The sequence below is a fragment of the Belonocnema kinseyi genome, chromosome 4 (assembly GCF_010883055.1).
Source record: "Belonocnema kinseyi isolate 2016_QV_RU_SX_M_011 chromosome 4, B_treatae_v1, whole genome shotgun sequence".
Lineage (NCBI taxonomy): Eukaryota > Metazoa > Arthropoda > Insecta > Hymenoptera > Cynipidae > Belonocnema > Belonocnema kinseyi.
In genome coordinates, this window is record NC_046660.1 from 39,879,294 (window position 1) to 39,903,426 (window position 24,133).

Below are 24,133 nucleotides of genomic sequence, written 5' to 3' on the forward strand. Positions count from 1 at the left end.
TATTAGGGAATGACCCTATCGAAGGTGTTCAGCGTTGATGTCGCGGTAGAACTTGAGCTTTCCTCTCATGACTTTGACGTCTATGTTGGCGGTAGCATTGCTACTAACATTGCTTCCCATTAAAATAGGCTGATAACGAAGAGGAAAGGGATTAATTAGAACACCAAAACCCATAAATGAAAAATGGAGAGTATAATCAAGATTTTGAAACGCTTGTCGCTTCCCGAAGATCGTCGGGGCGCCCCAGGGCCCACAGCTGGGGGCCACAGCATGTGGCAACCATTAGAACGTTGGGCCGGAAAACTAGGCCTGCAAGTGCAGTTTTTGTCCCAGCACGGGATCGAGATCCACCATAAAAGATCAGGTTGGATATGGATGTCAGCAAAGTAAGGTGCAAATTTGATCGATCAACTCAATACAAAAAAGGAAATACAACGAAAGATCGGATAAACCATGTTACTAAAATCATCCATCCTCGGCAAATGGAGACATTAACACCAGCAACATTGAATGAAATAACCAGCAAGACACCGAAGTCCCACAATTGGAAGATATCACTAATTACTGGTCAGGTGTTTGGGGAAAAATAAACAGATGCAATTTGGACACTGCCTGGTTCAAATTGAAGGAAATAAGGGCAAGCAAAACCCCTCAAATGCAACTGACAAACATCACAACTTTAGATGTTTCAGCGCTCTTGAAAAGGGCAAGTTATTGGAAAGCTCCATGCCCGGACATGATGCACAAATTGTGGTACAAGCATCTAACGAGTGTGCATCTTGCGTTGGCAAAGTGTTTTCAGAAGATCATTCAACACCCACATCTGATGCCAGGCTTTATGCTCCAGGGAACAACGTATATGTTATAAAAAAACCAGATGCTCAAAATCCATCTGACTTTCGACAGATAGCCTGTCTTCCAACAATTTATAAATGTCTTACAGCTATCATTGCAGATAAAGTATATTCTCATTGCGACGAGATTGACATTCTTACAGAAGAACAAAAAGGATGTTGTAAAAACTCGCGAGGCCGTAAAGATCTAGTCACTATAGACGCTGTTGCTATGACTCAAGCTCGTAAGCATCAAAGGAATTTACACATGGCATAGATTGACTACAAGCAAGCGTTTCCATCCATGCCACATAACTATTTGCTTGAAGTCTTACAACTTTACAAAATCTGTCCACGCATTATTGATTTTTTAAGCCATGTGATAAGGCTCTGGGGTACAAGAATCAAGTATTTTGATCATCGACAACCAAGGATAACTAGATCAATACGCTTTACGACTGGTATATTTCAAGGAGACTCCTTCAGCGTAATATGGTTCTATTTAGCGTTGAAAATATTAAGCAAAACACTAAACTGCATGCCTCATAGCTTCAGAATTCATGATAATGAAGATGGTCATCAAGTGACCTATCTTCTTTACATGAATGACCTGAAGCTGTACGCTAGTTCAGCCCAGAAACTACAGCAAGTGATCGACGTCACAAAGCAGTTTTCCAATGAAATCCTCATGGACTTTGGACTAGCTAAATGTAAAACAGTGCACTTAATCAGAGGGGAATTGGGGACCGCAGAGTTACAGAACGATTTCAAAAGTCACATCGAGGCAATGGCTGCAGGCGAATCATATGAATGTCTGGGTATTCTTGAATCTGAGGGTATTTAACATACGGTAGTTAACACAAGCCTAACAACTGCCTTTAGTACGAGACTCAAATTGATTATGTAGAGTTTTCCCAACTCTGCAAACAAAATCAGGCCAATTAACACAGACGCCATTTCTGTCTTCACGTACTCCTTCGGGCTCATAAAATAGTCTAACACCGACATTGAAAAGTTAAAAAGAATTGTTCGCGTAGAAATGACGAAGCACCGAATGCATCACAGAAATTCAGCGATTGAAAGGGTAGTTCTACCACGACATTTACGGGGCAGGGTTGTTGTAGATGTCAAAAAACTGTGTGAATCACAAGTTGTACAATTGCGAGGGAGAAACCATACAGGAATTAGAAATACAATAGAGGCAGAAAGCCAACCATGGCGAGCATCCCAAAACGTTAGATCAAAATAAAGTGGATAGTGAGGCATACAATATTTGGCTAAGAAAGGGTGTTCTGTATCCAAACACGGAAGGATTCTTCATTGAGATACAGGACAAGGTTGTCAACACCACGAATGATCGTAAACAAGTATTAAATCAAGACGTGGTTGACCGTTGCCGATTATGTGGGGATACTAACGCATCCATCAAGCACATTATTGAAGGCTGTCGCGTAACGGCTCAGAGAGATTATACGCACAGACATAATGATGTAGCGGGCATTATACATTAACAACGTGCCCTAAACCTGAGACCTTAGAAAAATGGATTCCTTTCTACAGATACATTTCAATGCCCGTTTTAGAAAGCGAAGATTACATCTTATATTGGGATGTTACTATCCAAACGGATCATTACATCCGGGCCAATCGACCTGACATTGCGATGCGAGAACAAAAAGGTGGAAGAGTCTTTATCATCGACATTGCTTGTCCGCTTAACCGTAATTTGCTGTCAACCTATACAACCAAGATCCACAAGTATGGCGAGCTAAGGTATGAAGTAAATACCATATGAAGGAATGTGAATCATGCATCTATTTATCCCATTGTGATTTTGTCTACAGGCAATGTGCACGCAAGACGCACTGAACATGTTGAACATTTAGGGGTCAGTAGGGTATTGGCAGCGGTTCAGAAGGCGGGTTTATTAAAATCCTGTCGCATTGTAAGAAACTTTCTTGACCGTCAGGGAGCGAGCGATTAAAAAACCGTGGAGTGGCAGAAGGTAGCTCTAAGAAAGCATCCAGAGGTGACTGTTGTCACCTCCAACGCTCGTGGCCGCTCGTAATTGTATACCTACAATATCATCGAAGGAAGTTTCAAACTTCGTATTAAATTATTTGAATTAACTTATAACATTCTAATCGCATCAATCATTTTACTTAGTCCGTGGCTATGATGTATAACTGGGTTCACCCAAGTAAAAGTTTAATAAAACATAAAATAATAGAGAATGACTTTAATTTATATACTAGATTTATGTCATTTTATTTTATCATTTCCTTATGTTTGAATATTTAATCTATTCTTATTTTTCTATTTTTATTTTTAATTGGTACGGAAACAATAATAAACAAAACATAAATGCTCACTTCAATGAAAAACTCAGAATGAAAAAAATATATTATAAAGTAAGAGTTTCAAGGTTTAAAAAAACAATTTTCATATTAAAAAATGCTTCAAAATTAATATTTCTCTTAATTTAAATTAAATTATTAGTAACAGGCGACGAAGAAAATTAATAAGAAAATGTAGGACAATGCCAGCATCAGGATTCGAGCTGAGAGTATGCGTTTACACTCTCAAAGCTTTACCGCCTGATCTAACTTTATTAAAATTTGAATTTATTTAAAGCTGTGGTTCTAAAAAATGGTCGAGAATCATAATTTTTATTACTTCTTCATATTAGAAGTTCGGTAATTACGAGGGTAATGCTCTATTACTGGGAAGAGTATTATTCAGAAGAAAAAAAATTTAGAGTGTGCAGGTTCCCCTTGTTACAAACATTTTATATTAGGGTAATGATAACTGTAGGAAACTAAAAACTAAACATTTTTCAGCTCTATCAATTACAAGTCGAACCAACGTTTTTTTTTTTTTTAATAGAAAAATTGATGTTTCTCACGAAAACTGTTACATTTTTAAATAAAAGCGACCCATTTTCAATCAGAAATGAAACAGCCTTTTCAGATAAAGAAATTAATCTTTAAACGAAAAAATAAGTTTTCACAAATTAGATAAATTTTCAAAATTTTTCAAATCTATTTTTTGACCTAACACATCAAATAAATTTTAAGAAAAAATGAAATAGTTAAACTTTAAGTTAAGAAAAATTAATTTGGGCCCAAAAGAAAAGGAATTTTATACCAAATGGATTAGTTTTGACTAAAATTATGAATTTTTACCAAGTAGTTAGATTTCCAACTAAATGAGATTTTGGTTTTATACCAACCTTGTGTTTACTTTAAACAAAACAGCACATTTTAAGAAAAATAGTTGAATACTTGACCAGAAAAGATTAATTCTCGACAAACAATTGTACTTTTGCGCAAATTAGATGAATTTCATACTAAACAGTTGATTTTTTAACAAAAAATTAATTTTGAACTACATCGTTAAATTTTCTGCCAAACAATTTAAATGTTCAATTTATAAGGCAGGTTTTCATTAAAATACAGTGGAACCCTTAAAGAGCCCTCCCTTTTATAGTGCTTCCGAGAATTGATGCCGCGCCGCAGGTGGGTGTAACAGGAGCTACGCGGCGTCCCCGGGGTTGCGGTTGCCATTCAGGAAAGCACTCAAGCGTGAAAAAACAAAAGTGGAGCGGACTATAAGAGATTAGTTCCCACACAACGTCATTCCCAAAATCGGCACTACAAAAGATTTTCACTGTAATAAAATTTTTCATTAACAAACATGAATTTTCCAACAAAAAATAAAAATTTTTAACAAAAAATTCAATTTTGAACCAAATATTTGCATTTTGTACCTAACTCATTTAATTTATAAGATGAAAACATACTCAAACTGTCATACTTAAATGCTTAGTGGCCGTGATTAATCATGTGGATGATTGGTTGACTGTTTTAATAAAAGTAACATAACTGTACTGGGAAATAGGATAATCATATTTTAAACTTGTTTGCAATGGCTTTTATTTGTTCTTTATCCACGTTTTATCATTTGTTTGTATAACTTCCTGCCAACGAGTTAATTATTCGTCTTTGAATATAAAATAATCTTTCTTTTAATTTTTCCCACAGCATTTATGTAAAACTTTTTGCAAATAGTTCTGTCATTTTCTTCAAAGCAATCAATTAATCTTCCAGTTGATCGGTCTCCAACTCCAAATATACGAGCTTCAAATATACGAGCGTCCCGACTCCAAAGAAGTGAGCCAATTTTTTCTGCTCTACCCCCACCCTATTTGAGATTGAGGCGCGCTCGAGTGCGCGCTGCCTTGGACGCTGCCGTGCGTTCCCCCGCATTACCCCCGAAAACTAAACTTCACAGGAGTGGGAGCCCCTTTACGCCTGTATCTTTGGAGTTTCCCATTCCCGAGCTTCTCGTTGCTTTGAAGTGCAAGTGTGCAGCTGCTGAAAATTCAATTTAGCATGATTAGCATGATTAGCTTGATTATCATGATTTACTACTATTGAGTTGCTTATGTGTTTTACTCTTTTTAGTGTTGATGCACGTTGTTGATTATTACTGATAATTGATATTTGATACTAAGATTTAAAAATTTGAATTCGTAGTTTTATTCAGAAATTCTCTTATTTTTGCGAAATTAAATTCCTTATTATTTTTTTTTTATTTATCTTAATACAGGATTGAGATTTTGTACAATAGAACCACTTCTCAATGGCGTTAAGGAACCGCGTGTCTTGTTATATTTTTGAAAGAATTTCTGGTTCTCAATAAACAGTGTCTCTTCATCTTTTTTTCAGTTGCATAGACTTCGCAGCGTGGCAATAAATTCAAAGAAATTTGCTGATGAACACAGTTTTACAGATAGAGAATTTCACTCTATTTCTAATATCACAAACTAACAGTTTCTGGAACATTTAACTTTTTGCTATCCAGTACACGGTTAAGGTGTTTATAGGCAGGAAACAATAAAGGACCTTCTAAAGTTCTTGCGCAAGTTGCGGCAAGAACCGATAATTTCTCTGAACTTTATGTCACAGTATTCAACCGGACAAGTTGTAGGTCTTGCTTTAGCAACTATTAGAGACTCTTTGATGCTACGACTCGTGCCTGGCAATATTGGCTTTTATTCGATTACATTAGACGAATATATCTAACGACATTTGACCGAGTTTGAAAATGAGCTATACAATCCAAATCCAAATATTAGAAGAGTGACCGTGTACATTTCAGATACCTAAAATCAAATCGAAAAAAGTAACAATGAACGCACTTTGCGACAGTCATATTGTGTACATAGAGGGCGCCACTTAGTGAAACCTGTGCTGATAGTGTCACCAAATGGATGTGTGACTGTCCGCGAAAAAAAGGACCTTAGGGTTAAAGGGTCGATTTTCATTTTTTTAATGCTATCGATAGTTTTTAATTGCTCTTTCATGTTAAAAAGAATTAAATTTCTATCTGCAAAATTGTAATTGTTATCACGCTGCAAAGAAAGGTGTCAATTGCCTATTTCGAAGCGTGCGGTCGGCCCGAAAAATCCAACCCCACCAATTTTGACACATCTTTCTGTTCTGTATCCTTCTGACTCAATAGCTCGTCTGACCTGCTAAACGCGGAGCGAAAAGCTGTAGTCATACGTGGAGGGGCTGGATTCCGGAGCTTGTCCTCAACTCTGTGAGTACTTGACTTCGATCGTCTCTTCAATCGCTTCTACTGAATAATTTTCCTACTAACCCTAAGGTCCCTTTCTTCGTGGACGGTCACATATATACTCGACATTCATGGACCACATTTCTCGGGCCGGAAGAACAACGATGCGGCTATGTTTCGAAATGAGTTTGAAAGAAATGAAGATAGGATGAGAGAGTCCATTTTCAAGTTCTTTAATCAAATCATTTGTGTTCCGCATCTTCATAATCTCGGTGATTTTTACCGAATTTCTATCCCACAGTAAATAATAATACAAGGTACCATGTACCAAATGAGATGCAGGGTGCGAATGAAGAACTGGTCAGGGAATTGCTACAGAGAGCTCGGGAGGTGAACGTTGTTTAAGTGCTTTTAGAAGAGGAAAAACTGCAAGACAAAAATATTCAGAGGATGCGCTTGAGCTCTCAACATATGCAAGACTTTCCACATTGAGCGTTGGAATTTTTGAAAATCTAAACTGTTGGAGTTTATTTGATGAACTTAGTTCAAGCATACATTCAAGATGAGCTGCAAACTAAGGACTGATAAAAGTAAGAGTATTTTCATGATTTCATAAGTCGACCAAACATCAACTTTGGTTTGGCTATGTGCCTATTGAAGACCTAGAACATGACGCTCAAAATGAAAATGACCCTGATCCCATTAAAGGGTACTATTGTACGTGCCAATCTGGCGAACGAACCCTTGGCTCATGTACGTTTTTTGCTACTGTATTATGGTAAATTGTCTATGATCGATACAAAAATAATGTTGGTTATCATTTGACATCACTTCACAATATGATCATAAACCCTGCTCACAGCTCAGAACAACAAAACACAAACTAAACTGACCTTTTTGAGCTTTGCATTTTCGAATTAGGATTTTCCTACAACCTATGTAAGTATGCAAAAGTAACAATATGTGTGCTTCATAAGAGGTTATCTAGCCATTTGAATAGCTTCTGAAATAATATTCTTGAACAGCAGATTTGAAAATATAAAATGTAACTCGGGCAGCCAAATGGGCATGATGTGTGACTGTAACGCAAAACAGGTACCAATTCTCTTTCTTTAAGCGAGTAAAATTGAACTTCGATGCTGCTTTCACGTCTACCACTATATTTTCCGACCTTGAGAACCCGATATTATTGTCCAAAACTACAATATTTTGGTCAGAAAGCTTGATGCGGATGACTAGTGAGCTTAGCGCCAACAGTTACTTATTCTCACTTTATCTTCTTTAATACCATGCAAAAAGGAATTATGGTGCTGCACTGATGGCTATCGTTTCATTTTTCAACTTCGGATCTCGATATTATTCTTCAGCGAATGAAAAACTACAAAATGTTAGTCGGCTAGTCCAGTGGACTGTTCCTATGAGCGTCACGCCAAACACTTGTTGACAGTCGGTGGCACTTTTCTTTGCAGCCTGAAAATCGAGCTTTGAGCCGTTTTCTCGAAAAAATGTCCATTTGTTCACTCTTTAACATGGATTTTAGTGATGAAAAGACCAAAAACTAAAAAATATCTCAGTTTGGGAAGATTTTGCATGAAACCTTTTTCAATGTATTTTCTGTTTATTCCGTGAAGAAATTGAGCCTATTTCATTGAAAAATGGCCAAACTCTGATTTTTTTTATGAAAATAGTTGATACAGTAAATAGCTCTTGGGAATTGACGAATCATTATAGGAAAGAGTCTTTGAAAAGACATTCTTAGATGAATCCGTACAAAATTAAGCTTATTGTTTGAAAATTAGTCCAAGTCTGAATCTTTTTAAATTGTCTTAATAATTAATAATTCTTGTAAATTTGCAAAGTATCATAGCAACTAGCCATTGCGAAGATATTGTTAGTTTATTGCGTGGAAAGATTGACTCTATTCCTGAAAAAATAGCCAAACTCTGAATTTTTTTATGAAAATAGGTTCAATAGTAAATAATTCTTGTGAACTTACAAAGCATGATAGAAAAAAGTCAAAGTCCGAATTCGTTTAAAAATTATTTTCACAATTATTAATTCTTGTAAATTTTCATCGTATCATAGAAATGAGTCATCGGAAAGATGTTTTTAATTCTTCGTGTCGAAAAATTGAGAATATTCTTTAAAATTCTTTCCCGATTACGTAAAACTAAAATTTTTTATTTTTTTTATTTTTGAAATGTTTAAGCAGGATTGGTACTGAGTCCCCGAGAACCAAACCCCACTAGAAAACCGTGCCAATTTGATTATTTAATTGATCTTTTTATCGCTTTCGACATAAACAAAATTTTTTATCAATTTTTTTATTTTGAGATTTTCAAATATGAATAAAATTTCTGTAAAAAGCCTCCTTTAAAAATGAGAGTCAAGCTTATGTTACCTAAACATCTCTACTTTAACAGCATGTTAACGTTCCTGTCTTTTATTTTAAAAATGTAAGATACAAATTTTATTAATTTAAGTATTGACAAGAATTAAGAACTCATAACTGAAAATATTTAAAACTTCTGAAAACTCGAAATTTACAACGCCATCGCCTTTATTAGGGCCATGTGTCAATTAAACGTTTAATACCATTTTTCTCGAGACAGGCTTCACCCCATCGCCAAACTGAATAGGTAACTTTTATTGATTTCATGCCCACATTGTAGCATAAATACAAAATAGGTTATCCTGAATGCAATAGCAACATATTCTTCGATCCTTCATAAACACGCACCTGCTCAGAATTAAAATCAAATTTTTATAAATGGGAAAAGAAAAAGAAAAAAAAAAGACAAGAAAGCTATGCTTATTTTAAGGCAAATTGTTTACCTTTTATAACAACAGTGAAATGTTCCCAAAAAGGTTTTTAATCAAGACTAGGAAATGGAAAAATTGGAAGATAGCTTTTAATAAATCCAAGCACGTTACACGGGCCGCAATGTAAGAGACTTTAAGGTCCGGGTTCGATTCCTAAAACCAGATTTTTTTACCATTTTCTTTATTCAAATTTTTTTTTATTGCAATTAAATGTCAAATTTATTTAAATGAATCCCAAATAATTATTATTGCTATTTTTTACAAATGAAAAATTTGAGATTTTCAACCTTTATCCGTCTCGAAGAGAATATTTCAAAGAGAAGTTAGCGCCGTGACATTAAAAAAATTCTGATTTCTTTTGCAATTCTTTATTTAAAAAAAACATCATTTATTATTTTACTTTTAAGAAAATAATGTATTATTAATATTCGCAAATATCTTTTATTCATATTCTATTGACATATCACTTTATTTGATTATTTCTTGGTATTTCAATATTAATTTTTTTCTTATCACACTATTTTCATTATTATCCTATATGAAAATAATAATAACCAGTATATAAATATTTTATTGAATGAAAAAATAAGAATTTTCCATTAAGATAGTTGGGCCAAATTCAGATATCTGGAAAAAAAATTTCTATGATTTTAAGAGAAACAATATTATAACTGATGTCATTTCAAATAAAAAACATAATTTTTCATGAAAAATGTTAAAATTCACAGCAACGAAATTTCAACAATGTTTTTTGCAATTGAATTTCTTCTGCCCGTCGCTTCTTACCAAATTTTTAAAAATGAATGTATTTTAATAAATGATGGGATTTTTTACCGGAAAAACATTATCTACAACTTTACTGTTTCCAATTTTAAAAGCAAATTTTTCTATAGTTAAAATCGTTCGGAACAATTTTTTTAAAACATATTTTAAATAATCAACTATATTGTAAGATTATTTAGTTTTTTCTTAAAATGTAATGCAGTAGAGTTGTAGAGAATGTATTTTCCGGGAAAATCAGCCATCATTAGAAAAATTCGATTATTTTTTAACAAATTTTTAAGAAGCGAGGGTTCGAAAAAAATCAATTGCAAAAACATGATTAAAATTGATGTTTTTTATGTAAATTTTAACATTTTTTATAAAAAATCATGTTTTTTATTTAAAATGACATCTATTATAATATTTTCATTCTTAAATACATAAAAAACCTATTTTCAGATATATAAATTTTAGGCCGGGTTGCACCCGTTCCTACACAATTTTTTTACGCAAAATATATTGTTCACAAGTATACTGATCATATTTTTCTTACCCAAAACTTTTTCTACATAAAATGTTTCCTACACAGAATTTAATAATATTGAATATTTCCTTCACAAAATTTTTTTCAAACAGAAGAAGTCCTAGAGAAACTCTATATTTTATTTTATGTTTTTATTGTTTCATTTTTTACCTACACAATATATGTATATTCTACACATAATCAAATATTAATATTTTATTCTCAAGAAAGTTTTTATAACATATTTAAAACAGTAAATAAAATATTCTTTACAAAATGTATATCGTACACAAGGTGAAATGATTATAGATTTAATTGAAATCTTGTTGCTGCTACAGATAGAAAATATTCTGAGTGAAGATACACAGGCATATTTTACACACAATCATTAAGAGTGTAGAAAATATCTTGTGTGTAGAAAAAATGTTGTGTAGGAATAGTAATAAATTCTGTGTAGGAAACATTTTGTGTTGGAAAAATATAAAAGTGTTGATTAATGTGTAGGAAACATTTTGTGTAGAAGAAGTTTTGTGTAGGAAAAATTTGACCAATATACTTTTGTACAATATATATTGTGTAGAATAAAATTGTGTAGGAACAGCATTTCCGCATTGGAACGAAAACTACCTTAAACAAAATTTTATTGAAAAGAAAGTGATAGATGTTAAAAAAATGTAATATGCTAAAATAGTTAAAAATTATTCTTTTCGCTTAATTTAAATACATTCAAGAGTCAATTGCATATTGAGAAATTTTGAATTAAAATGCAAATCCACAAAAAATGCCGTTAGTCGGAATCGAGCCCAGACTTTCCAGTTACAAGCTCCGAGCGCTACTGCCTTATCTAAATGGAAGTTGAAGGACTCTGGCATCGTGGTCTATATAACTTTAGTAATTTGTTTTTAAACTCTAAAAGTAAATTCATATCAGATGCAAGTGAGAAATAAGAATTATTCCTTTCAAATTTCAAACTCAGTTTACACTTCATATTTGAGACGTCGAAATATAATCATAAGATGTCACGCCAAAATAAATTGAAAATTTACATTAGTGCGCATAAAAAATCTTCAGAAAATTTAGGACTCAAAATAAGACCGATTAAACAAGAGACGTTGCAAAAGTTTTTCCAACTTTTTCTATAAAGATGTGCAGTATTTAAATGTGCATTTCTTCGAACTGAAGTAGATGTCATGTCGAGTATTCTACTTTCATATTCTGTTACAATCAGCTTATTCACATAAGAGTCTCTCTAGCTTGAATAGAATAAAAGTATATTTTTATCACTTTTTTCATAATGTGATATAAAATTTCAGTAGAAAATTCTCACCATTGTTTTGTATTTAATGATTTTAGTCGAAACTCAATCCTGGGGTTTTATTTTTCAACGGGAATGGTCCATGTATATATTTTTCTTGGTTATATAAAACTGTGATGAGTTCTAGATTAATAAAGCAATCGACAAACAAATATATTTAAAAATTCAATTATTAAAAAGCGCATGGTGCACAGTTCCGATCAATATCTTTATTTATTTTTTTAACTAAAAAATCGATTTAAATTTTCTAAGGAAATTAACAAAATATTTTCATTCTCTTAAAATATTTTCAAATACTTAAACAGCTTCTATTTTTAGATTTTAAATGATTTTTTCATTATTATTATTATTGAATATATTATTTAGATAACCTTACATTTTTTATAAACATGAAGTTTGCAGACAACTATAGTTTTAAGTATTTGAAAATATTTTGTTAATTTCCTTAGAAAATTTAAATCGATTTTTTAGTTAAAAAAAATACATTGTAAGAGAAAATCGAAAAACATTTTAAAAAATTTGAAATTATTCCCTAAAATTTAGAAAAAGAAAGTGGATGATTTTAAAGAAAAATGTTCAATAAGCAAGATCACAATGTTTTATATAGAATTATATCAAGCTTAAGAGATAATGTTGTGATTCTGATCATTTATATTAGAAATTTCTTTATTTTGAAAAATTGACAATCGAATACTTGATTTTTTTCTATACAAAACTTGTAAAAAACTAACCATTTTTGTTTATTAATCTTTAAAATTTTATAATATTTAATTTTTGAAACTTAAAATAAGATTTAATAAAAGTTGTAAACTTTGCTGTTTCAAAAAGCCGTAATTTTTAAGATCTATACGTTACAAATTTTTTCAATTTTGAAGATTTAGAATTTAAAATGTTAAGTTTCAAACTCTGGTATTATCAAAATTTCCGAACATTAATTAAACGTTCATAAAATAGAAAAATTTTGTATTGGCAATCCTAAAAATTAAACTATATAAAAACAACATTCAAAACTACATCATTTCAAATTATACACATTACAAATCAAATTATCTACGATTTAAAATCTGCAAGCCAAACCTATTGCAGAAATATATTTAAAATGGTATGATTTTAAAATGGAAATATTGAAAATGATACAGTTTGGTGAATTTTTCACTTACAAAATGATTTGGTTCAATTAACAATATTTTTTTGGTTCAACCGTAGAATACTATAATTATACGGACCAAAGAATATTTGCTTTAAACAAAAAAACTTTTTGTTTGCTTTCACTAAATCTTCTGGCAGATGCAGTATTTTTCTCATTAAAAAAAATCGTTCGTTTAATTAAATATTTTTTGAAACCAACCCAAAATTTGTCTTGGTCAGCCAAATTTTCACAAAAACAGTTCTTTTGATTGAAATTCTTTGGATTATCTGAATTTCTTGAATTCATAGAATTTCCAGAATAACGAGAACTCCACGAATTCTAAGAAATTTTAATAATACAAAAAATTTAAAGGACATTTAGAAGAATTCAAGAAATTCAAGAAATTCTGGGAATTCATGGAATTCAAGGAATTCAGGGTATTTAGAGATTTCCTAAAAATTTAGGATTTTAAAATATTAAGGGAAATTCAGAGAAATCCGAATATTCTAGAATATCAAAGAATTCAGAAAATAAAAGAAATTCTGAGAATATCAAAGAATTCAGAAAATAAAAGAAATTCTGGGAATTCGGTCAAATCAATGATTTCACAGAATTTAAAGCATTCAGAGTTGCCAGGAATTCAGAGAATTCAATCAAGAATATTGTAGAAATTCAGGAGAATATTGAAGAATTTCCGGCAATTCATCGGAATTAAGGCTTTTAAAAAAATCAAGGTAGTCGAGTTATCTTCTAAATTCTCTTTTCTCGAAACGCAAAACTATTAATGTTGAAAGAAGAAATGAAATTTTTTCAATTAATTCATGAAAGCTATTCTTTTAAAGCCATACATGTGATATTGCACCAGTTTGAGAGACTCAAACGGAAAAATTTTCAATTTGAAATGCCTTAAAGTTGAAAATGATCTATTTTTAAGTTGTAAAATTGATTAATTTTAAAATAAATTTAATAATGTTCAATATTATTTAATATTAAATAATATTAAAATAATATTAATTCACAATATAGTTCAAAATAAAAGAAATGGATTTCAGAGTTACAATTATTTAACGCTTAAATTTCAAACGATTATTCAAGAATTTGTAAACATTTCAGCTTAACTATAAAATATAAATTTTTTGAACAATACAATTTGGAAGGATTGAAAATTAATACAAATCTTTTTCAATGTTTCGATATATGTTTTTAATTCAATATTGTTTAGTTTTCAACGATTCCGATTTGAAACAATTTTTATGTTAAAAGTTTCGAACTGAAGACTAATTAACATGATGGAAAAAGGTTTAATTTACAGCTTTCAAGGATTTAAAAAGGGTGAAGTCATAACAATTTCATCATATTTGAAATTATTTCGACTTTTTTATATAGTACACTAACGAAGTTAGACTCCACTCATGCTTGAAATTAAAAAATTAGAATCTTTATAGATTTAAGAAATTGCAATATTTTTACGAAAAATATTCGCAAGTTTGAGAGCGCCTACGACGCGCCACTGTTAGTTCTCGCGCTCCGCACTCAATAATGTATTTACCTCGCACTCCGCGCTCGGTCTTTGTATATTGCTTACACTTGTACACAGATTTTTAAAACTTAAAGTCAAAACATCGACAACAGTAATTTAGTGATAATGGCTTTTTTTTGTTAAAGCTCATTCGGCTTTAATGAATACATTCAAATCACGTATCTCGTGCTTCGCACTCGAGTTTGTATCTCAACTTGTATATCATTTCCATAAATCTATATTATTAAAATTCATAACATGCATTGATATTAAAACAGGCGTAGTTTCATCGTCTCTTTTAAAAAAATGCGCGTTCTTTAAAAAAGTTTGTTATTAAACATTTTACCGCAACATCTGCCGGTTTTCCAAAAACTGAATTTACTCATTTCCAATTTTATTTTTACGATTTAAACGTAGCACATACGGTCGAAACACCAGCCTTACCTTTTTTCAACTTCCAAATTAAATCCCTACCTCAGTGACTGTGTGTTAGATGGGAGTTCATATGATCTTATTCTCACATTCCCGGCCCACAGTGGGTAAAACATTCCATTTTTGGTTCAAAAAAACGTACAGTCCACAAATATTAAGCGATTTGAACAAACAAAAATTGAAAAAAGCTGTTAAGATTTCGAAGAGAGTGGTCGAGCATGATTTTTCAATTAGGTTTTCAATTTTTTATAAATGAACAAACAAATATGACGAAAAAATGGCCATTTTATCTTTTTGACGTTCACAATGCTTGTCAATAACAGGAAAAGTGTTCAAATGCCAGTCTTTTCAGATGAGAAGTTAATAAGAGTATCAGCAACATTTATAATAAGTTGATAAATTTTATCATTTCTTCAAACAAATTAGATAAACAAATACATTAATCAGGCCTTTGTTTACAGAAAAATTCGTTTCTATGTCAACAGTTTTAATTAGGATGTCGAAAAAAATAAATTTTCCATCGACAGATGCTCGAACAATGCATTTGTTTATTAAATTTGTTTTTTAAAAATATATAAAATTTATCAATCCATTATCCTGTTACTGACGAGCACCGGGAACGTCAACTAGAAAAAAGGCCATTCTTTCGTGATATTTGTGGTAAATTTTGGTTTTATAAAAAAAAGTCATCAGGATAAATTGTTCGTCTGATTAAATGCTATGAATATACGTATAGACAATTTTTGAATTTGAAAAAAAGTGGTCTCAAAAATATTCAAAATACGCTCACTTTCTGAATTTCTACCCAAAATGGCTATCTATTAGAAAATTAAATTTTGTATATTGACCTAAAAGGATTTACAGTTTATACATATTAATTCGAAATATTTTAATTTTCTTAGAACATTATTAAATCTAAATTATTCGACGAAAAAATTATCCATGCATTTATGAAAAAATTTAAAACCTAATTCAAAAATCAGGCTGAAAAACTCTCTAAGATATCTTATTAGCTTTTTTTCAAATTTTTTTGACGAAGTTGGGAAAGATCTGTGGGCTTTACGTTATTCTGAACAAAACCAGTTATTTTTCTTCCCAATGTGCGGCAAGCCTTTCAGTCCGAAACCAAAAACTCTTTATTTTCAATAACCTTGTAGGGCATTGGAAGAGAAACATTTTTCTTCTCTTGACTTTTTTTCATATCATGCGTTATTTAACTTAAAATTTTAATTTTCGTGTGTTTTTTAAGATTTTGTAAATGCTATAACTGTGGTAAATTTTGGTTTTATAAAAAAAAGTCATCAGGATAAATTGTTCGTCTGATTGAATGCTATGAATATACGTATAGACAATTTTTGAATTTGAAAAAAAGTGGTCTCAAAAATATTCAAAATACGCTCACTTTCTGAATTTCTACCCAAAATGGCTATCTATTAGAAAATTAAATTTTGTATATTAACCTAAAAGGATTTACAGTTTATACATATTAATTCGAAATATTTTAATTTTCTTAGCACATTATTAAATCTAAATTATTCGACGAAAAAAGTATCCATGCACTAAATTTGTAACCTTTTTATAATTTTATGAGTAAAATGAGTTTTGAGCAAATCTAAAGAACCAATTGAAGATCTTAATTTGCATAATTATTTAAAAATTCAAATCACTTATTTTTACAATCTACTTATAAAATTCAAATTATTATTGATATGAATATTGTGTCAGTCAAGGTTTAAACAAATTTGCAATTACTATCTACATTCGCATTATTAAAATTAATTAGATCTACCAATATTTTTAATTTTCAAATTATAATTAAATCTCAAAAAAAAACATTAGTACCAGCCAACTTTATGCGGCGAACAGAATGTATTAACTGCTGCTGATTATTAAACATAATTTTATATTAATTTAAATTGAAACACAAGTTTTCAATTTGATAATTACCCAATCAAGAATGGGGTCGTATACGCGTCGCACGCTATTTTTCCAATTTATGCATAATGATAAAAATACCAGTTTATTCCTTGGTCATAAATTATCATTGAAAGAAGGTAAGTAGATCATGAATATTAAACTGGGATCTTAGGTAATCTTATTATATTAAAAACACGCCCATATTTGCAGGATGAAAACGCATTATGATGATATTGCAAAATGTAAATTCCATGGAAATTTCCCTGGCAATTTCCTGAGGAAGAGGATTCCTTCATTGCTAGTTCAGAGCAAAGCTCATTCTGCCTCTGTCTGATGAATTATACTTTTATCAGGATAATAAATATTAGGTTCGACCATTTTTTTGCTCTACTATAGTCAAATTTTATTATGTCTGTTTTCCAAATTAAAGTTAAAAAAAGATTTGTTTGAAAAGAAAATTGATTTTTCAAAATTTCAAGTATAAATTTTGATTTAAAACGATACTCATTTTCAACCTGTTTTAACAAAAAAGAATAAAAATTTTAAAGAGAAAATTTTTATCCTCAACCAAAAATAAATTAATTTTTAGAAGAAGAGTTGAGTTTTTGACCCAAAAGAAAAGTTTCGTATCGAAGATAGTTTAATTCTCATTCTAAAAAGCTGAATCTTCAACAAAAAAATAATTTTTAATCCAAAAATATAATTTTTCTGTCGCAAATGATGAAATTTTTACCAAAAGATTAATTCTGAAGAAAATAATTCAACCCTGTACAAAATAGGTAAAGTTTCAATTGAAAAATAAGTTTTAGTTAATAGTTTAAGTTTCGACCAAATTGTTGATTTTTCAAGCGGAAAGGACGAATATTTTGGAAAACAGGTGAATTAAAAAAAAATGATGAATCAATTCTAGCAATTTTTCAAAAAGCTATTAAGCTTGATAACCAGTAGTTGATTTTTTAACCAATAAATAATAATTTTGAACATATAGAATAAATCCTACAATATGGAATATTCGGAATGGGAAACTTGACTTTTGATTTCAAACATCATGAAAGTTTAACTATTTCCATTTATATATCTTTAAAATAAAAGATTTTTTTAATTATAAATCGTAAAAATTAAATTATTGCAATCAAAATGGTTCTTAATTGCATATTTTTCAAATATATATTTACAAATTGAATGATTTATAGTCCTACATTTTTGGAATTCAAAAACTTTCAATTGTTACTCTTCAAAATAGTAGAAATTTGAACTATAAATCTTTTAAAATTAAAGGCTTTTTAATTTTAACAATTTTCAAATGAAGATTACGAAAATTTTGAGTTATACAGTTAAAAATTCATTTAACTTTTGTTATCTACGCTAGAAAGTTCTTCGATGTGGAAAATTAAAAATTGAAAACTTGAATTTTTATTTCAAAAATCGTCGAAAATTACCCATTTTTATTTATACATGAATTTATACATGAATTTATACATACTTGTTAAATATAAATCTTGACAAATGCATAATTTACATTTCTATATTTCAAGAATTCAAGAATTTAAAATCGTTACTCATCAAATTGCAGAATATCGAGTTTAAAATCTTTTATAATTAAAGAGGTTTTAATTTTGACAATTTAAAAATAAAAATTAAGCAAACATTGTGTTAACAAATAAAAATGTTGTAATTTTGATTATTTACATCAGGAGTTTCTTTAATTCGGAATATTTAGAATTGAAAACTTGACTTTCATATTTAGAATCATCAAAAAATGAGAATTTTTATTTACACATCTTTAAAATTTAAATGTTTTTATTATTGAAAATTTTCAATCAATAACAATGCAAGTTTTAATTTTTGCAATTAATCTTTAAAATTCTCTGCATTTTTAAAAAACTTTCAGAATTAATAATAATCGCTTGATATCTTTGAAAAACATAATGATCTATTTAAAAAAGAATAAATTATTTATAAGCCCTTGGCTACATTTTAAATGAAACTTATTCAGTTCTCTTAAAACCCGTTTAAATCCTTAGAAATATGTATCTTGAATTTCTTAAAATCTTTGAAGATTTAAGAATAATAATCCTGCACAATCCTCAAAAATTCCTTGATGTATTTAGAAATTGTAAAAATCTTCTAAGATCCCTCAATCTTTGTTAAAATCCTCTCGAATTCCTTAAAACCTCGAGGTTCTAGAATGTTCGGAGAGTATTCTAATTTCGTGAAATTTTTATGAAATCTTATAACAGCACTTGAAATACATGGGATTTTTCAAGAAATCCTTGAAATTCTTTGAATTTTGTCGAAAATTCAAGTTAAATAAATAAACAAATAAATAATTTGTTTGTTTATACTTTCTAGTTCTTTTCTGATTAAATTTTTCATCTTTCAACATTTTTTATTTCTAGAGTTTACTGATTTTTCATAAACAAAATCGAAAATTTGCGATTTCGATTGAGCGGACCTTGTTCACAATTAAAATAATTATCATATTGTACAGATTGTCCTCCATAATTTAAATAGAAATATATAACGTTGAAAAAATTATTTATGTCATTTATAATCATAGAATTAGAGAATAAATATTCAATTCTAGTATTTTGCTTAAAATTTAACAATTATCATAAAAACAAAAACGCAATCTTTCATGACATAGAATATTCTAAATAAAAAGCTCTGTACGATAACTTCACGTGCAATACTGCATGTTGGGTTGCCGCATGCCGAGCGCTGACGGTTTTTCATTTCAAATGTTTTCACATTGGATTATTTTTATCTCTTTCAGATTAATCTAAGTAATATATGTGAAAATATTTTGAAACTTTACTCAATTGTTTTTTTTAGTAAGTAGATATTTTAATGAGATTATTTCAGAAAAAATTAATTATTCAAATGAAAATTAGAGAATATCAGGGTTTAAACTGTTTGTTAAATTTTCAAACCAGACAGACGAATTTTCTAGAAAACTGATTGGTTTTTAACTAAAATAATGAATTAATTGTAGCAATTTTTCAAAAAATGATTCAAGTTTAAATCGAGTAGTTGATTTTTCAACCCAAAAATACAGATTTTCAACAAATTAGTTAAATCCTTCCACCTGGAAGATTCAGAATTATAATCTTGACTTTTAATTTCGAAAGTCATCAAAGTTTAACCATTTTTATTCATTTATCTTCAAAATGATAATTTTTTGGTTTTAAATCTTTAAAAGTGGAACTAATTCAATAAAAGTCGTTCTTAATTATATGTATTTTAAAATACAAATTTTATAAATTTATTGATTCCTAGTTCTATATTTTCACGATTCAAGGATTTCTAATTGTAACTATTCAGAATTACAGAACTTTGAATTATAAATCTTCTATAATTAAAGAAATTTTAATTTTAGCAGCTTAAAACAAACTATGCAGCTTTAACTAAAAACGATGCATTTTTAAACAAAAAGATTAACTGACTACCAGTAGTAGTTAAAGTTAAAAACATAGTTGTTCAATTTTTAACAAAAATCATTAATTTTGAAACACAAACATTAATTTTCTGCCAAAAAAAAAACAAATTATTAACAAAATTCAAGAATTTGCCACCAAAAAGTTTAATTTTTAACTAAAAAAGATAAAATTGAAAAACAGAAATATTAATTTAATGGAAAAAGATGAATTTTCATTAAATCAAACAATTCTTAACCAAAAAGCTCAATTTTAAAATAAAAATGAAGAATTTATGAACTAAAAGAATAATTTACTACTAAAACAGGCGAATTTTTAATAAAATTCAGAAATTAACAACCAAAAAGTTGATTTTTCACGAAAGACTTTTTAAAATAATTTTTAAGAAACTAGTTCCCCTTTCAAATCTAGTTGTTTAATTGTTAACCAAAGTGATGAGTTTTTAAACAATAAGATTAATTTACTAAAGAAAAAAGATTTTTCAACCAAGTTTAAGAATTCTCAACTAGAAAGTTGGATTTTGGACAAAAAAAATTAATTTTCAAACATAAAGATTACTTTACTACCAAAAAAGATGAATTTACAATAAAATTGAAGAATTCTCAACCCAAAAGTTGAATTTTTAAGTAGAAAGGATAAATATTCAAACAAAAAGATTAATTCACTACTAAAAAGGATCAATTTTTGATCAAATTCAAGAATTCTCAACCAAATAGTTGATTTTTAAAGAAAGAAAATTTTTAAATAATTTTTAAGAAAGTAGTTCACTTTCAAATCCAGATGTTAAATTGTTAAAGAAAATTATGGCTTTTCAAACGGAAAGTTGCATTTTGAGCTGAAAAATATAACATTTAAAAACAAAAGTATTAATTTCAGCTAAGGCTGAACCTCGGCCTTTTATGTCCACTCGCCTATCTCTTTCTGTAAGCTAATGTACATATCTCGTGGAACATAATAAAGATCTATTATTATTATTATTATTATTATTATTAATTTTCAAAAAAAATTAAAGAATTCCCAACTAAAAAGTTGAATCTTCTACTAAGAAAGTAGAAGTTGTAAACAAAAAGATTAATTTACTACCAAAAAAGACAAATTTTTAATAAAATTTAAAAATTAACAACCAAAAAGTTGATTTTTTAAACATTTTAAAGAAAGTAGTTCGCCTTTCAAATCTAGCTGTTGAATTTCTAACCAAAATTATGACTTTTTAAACAATAAAATTAATTTACTACTGAAAAGATCGAATATTTAATCAAATTCAAGAATTCTCAACCAGAAAGTTGATTTTTTAAGAAAGAAAGAAATTGTTTTTTAATTTTTAAGAAAGCAGTTCAACTTTAAGATCTCGTTATTTAACTGGGAACCAAAATAATGCAATAAAAGAAAAAAGCTCAATTCACCACCAAAAAAGACGAATTTCTAATAAAATTCAAGAATTCTAAACCAAAAAAATGGAATTTTCAACTAGCAAAGAAGAATTTGTAAAACAAAAGATTAATTTACTACCAAAAAAGACGAATTTTTAATAAAATTAAAAAATTCTCAAGCAAAAAGTTGATTTTTTAAGAAAGAATTTTTTTCTAATTTTCTAGAAATTATTTCGCCTTTCAAATGTAGTTGTTAAATTGATAACCAAAACGATGATTTATTGAACAAAAAGAATAATTTACTACTAAATAAAACTACTTTTTAACCAAATTCACGAATTCTCAATCAGAAAATTGCCTTCTGGATTAAAAAAGATAAATTTTTAAACAAGAAAATTAATTTTCTACCAAAAAAGACGAATTTCAATAAAATTTGAGATTTATCAACCCAAAATTTTAGTTTTCAACTAAAAAAGATACATTTTTAAACAAAAATATTAATTTACTACAATAAATGACGAGTTTTTAGTAAAATTCAAGAACTCCTAACCAGATTGTTTATTAAACAGTAGTTATTTAAAGGTTTAGTTTTTCCTTTCTCTTTATGAAAATGTTACAATTCTCATTCAATCCTAATGATCAAGGCCTCATTTTATTAATTGAAGGATTCTCTAGCATGTTATTTGGGTGGTGTTAACTAAACTTGAACTATGATTGTTTATGACAATAATAACAGTATGATTTCTCAATTAATTTTTTTTTAATAAAATAAACCCAAATATAAATTTAGAGAATCCTTCGAAGAATAAAATGAGACCTTGATCATGAGAGATAAATAAAAATTGTAACTTTTTCCTAAATAGAAAGGAAAAACTAAACCTTGAAATAACTACTGTTAAATAACCAATTTTAACCTAAATTAGTTTTTTCTCAAGTCTGCTTAGAAGCCTCTATCAAGATTTTCCGTAATTAATAATAGATCTTCTTTGTTGACTTTATCAATCATTTTAAAGAAAGGCAACTTTTGAGATTGATTGTACGTAGTGTATATCCTTAAATACGTTCAACATTACTTCGACTGGCACCCTTACCGGCCTTACCCCGTACTCGTTACCAAATGTAGGTTTTGCGAGAAAAAAAGAAAGATATTTTTTTAATTTACATAAATCCTGACGTCTTTTGTATGCTAGGAAAATTTTCGTAGATAAAATGCATCTTGTAACGGCTGCCAGTTTTATATTCGTAGGGTAGGAAAGCGCCTGGGGCATGGCAACCTAAGCACGTATATGTATAATGTATAACAGCATGAAAGGCTGTGACAGCTTATCAATCTTAATTTTCATATTCATAAATATAAGCGAATCTTTTTGAAGTTTTTTGAATTCATAACGTAGGAGGTTCCTTAATAAAACTTTGGATATTGTCAAATACTTTGACGAAAGAGAATTTTATAAATAAATAAAATGTATTGCGATTCTGTTTGATTCAAATATTTAAAAAATTCACATGGAGCAATTTTTCAGGGTTTTTTTTAAATAGAGCATTTCAAAGATTCGGCTAAAAAGTTCTATGTCAGCATATGCAGTTTGAAAAATTCTATAACGACATATCGTTGTAAAAATAAATGAAAGATTTGGGATAAGTAAAATAATTGTCACCGATTCAGAAATACTATTGAAACTTATTTATTTAATGCAATTACAAAAAAGAAGACCGATTAAATATGATTAAATTGATCAGTCTCAATAGTGCTTCTGAATCGGGATCAATTGATTTGAACATGATCCTTTAATTTTTTTTAAATTGATGTAAACTGTCTCTGATACCCTATGAGCCCTCCCCTCACTGTCTATACTACCACCCCTTATTTCCACTTACTTCCCCTCCCATAATTGCCCCGACTTTTCCACAAAAAATTTCCCCTTCCTGTCCCACCACTCAAACTCCCCATCCTTCCTTTACTTTCCCTTCACTACTACCCTAAACCCTAACTTCCCCTACCTCCGTTCCAGCAATTTCCCCTTGCTTTCCAAACCTTCCCTTTCCCTTCTTTCATTTCCTATCACATCCACCCATTTTCCCATCAATAACACTTATCTAATTTCTCCAAATTTCCTTATATCTCTCACCTATTTCCCTCATTTCCCCTCTCCTACTTCTCCCTATCTTCCCCTACTCCCCCTCTTCTTATTTCCTCACAGTAACTCTCCAATGATTTCTGCTAATTTTCCCTCGCTACCCTACCCCTCATTTCCTACCACTTCCGCTACTTACCCAACCCTCGTTTATCGTATTTCCCCTACTTCCCATCCACAACTTCCCTTTCCTCAATTCACTTATCACTTCTACTACTAACCCTCTCCTGATTTCAAACCCCTAATAAATTAATAGACAGCAATTTTGTTCTCTCATCATTAATGAGATTTTTCTGACAACGAAATTTTTTGAGTATCGGAAAATTTTCTTGTGATATTTGACTAAAATAATTAC

At 29.6% G+C, this 24,133-nt stretch overlaps 1 protein-coding gene across 1 annotated transcript in view; it reads right to left on the minus strand.

Moving 5' to 3' along the window:
• Window positions 1-24,133, minus strand: part of LOC117171639 — a 135,065-nt gene that overhangs the window by 764 nt on the left and 110,168 nt on the right. The gene's annotated exons all lie outside the window — the stretch shown is intronic.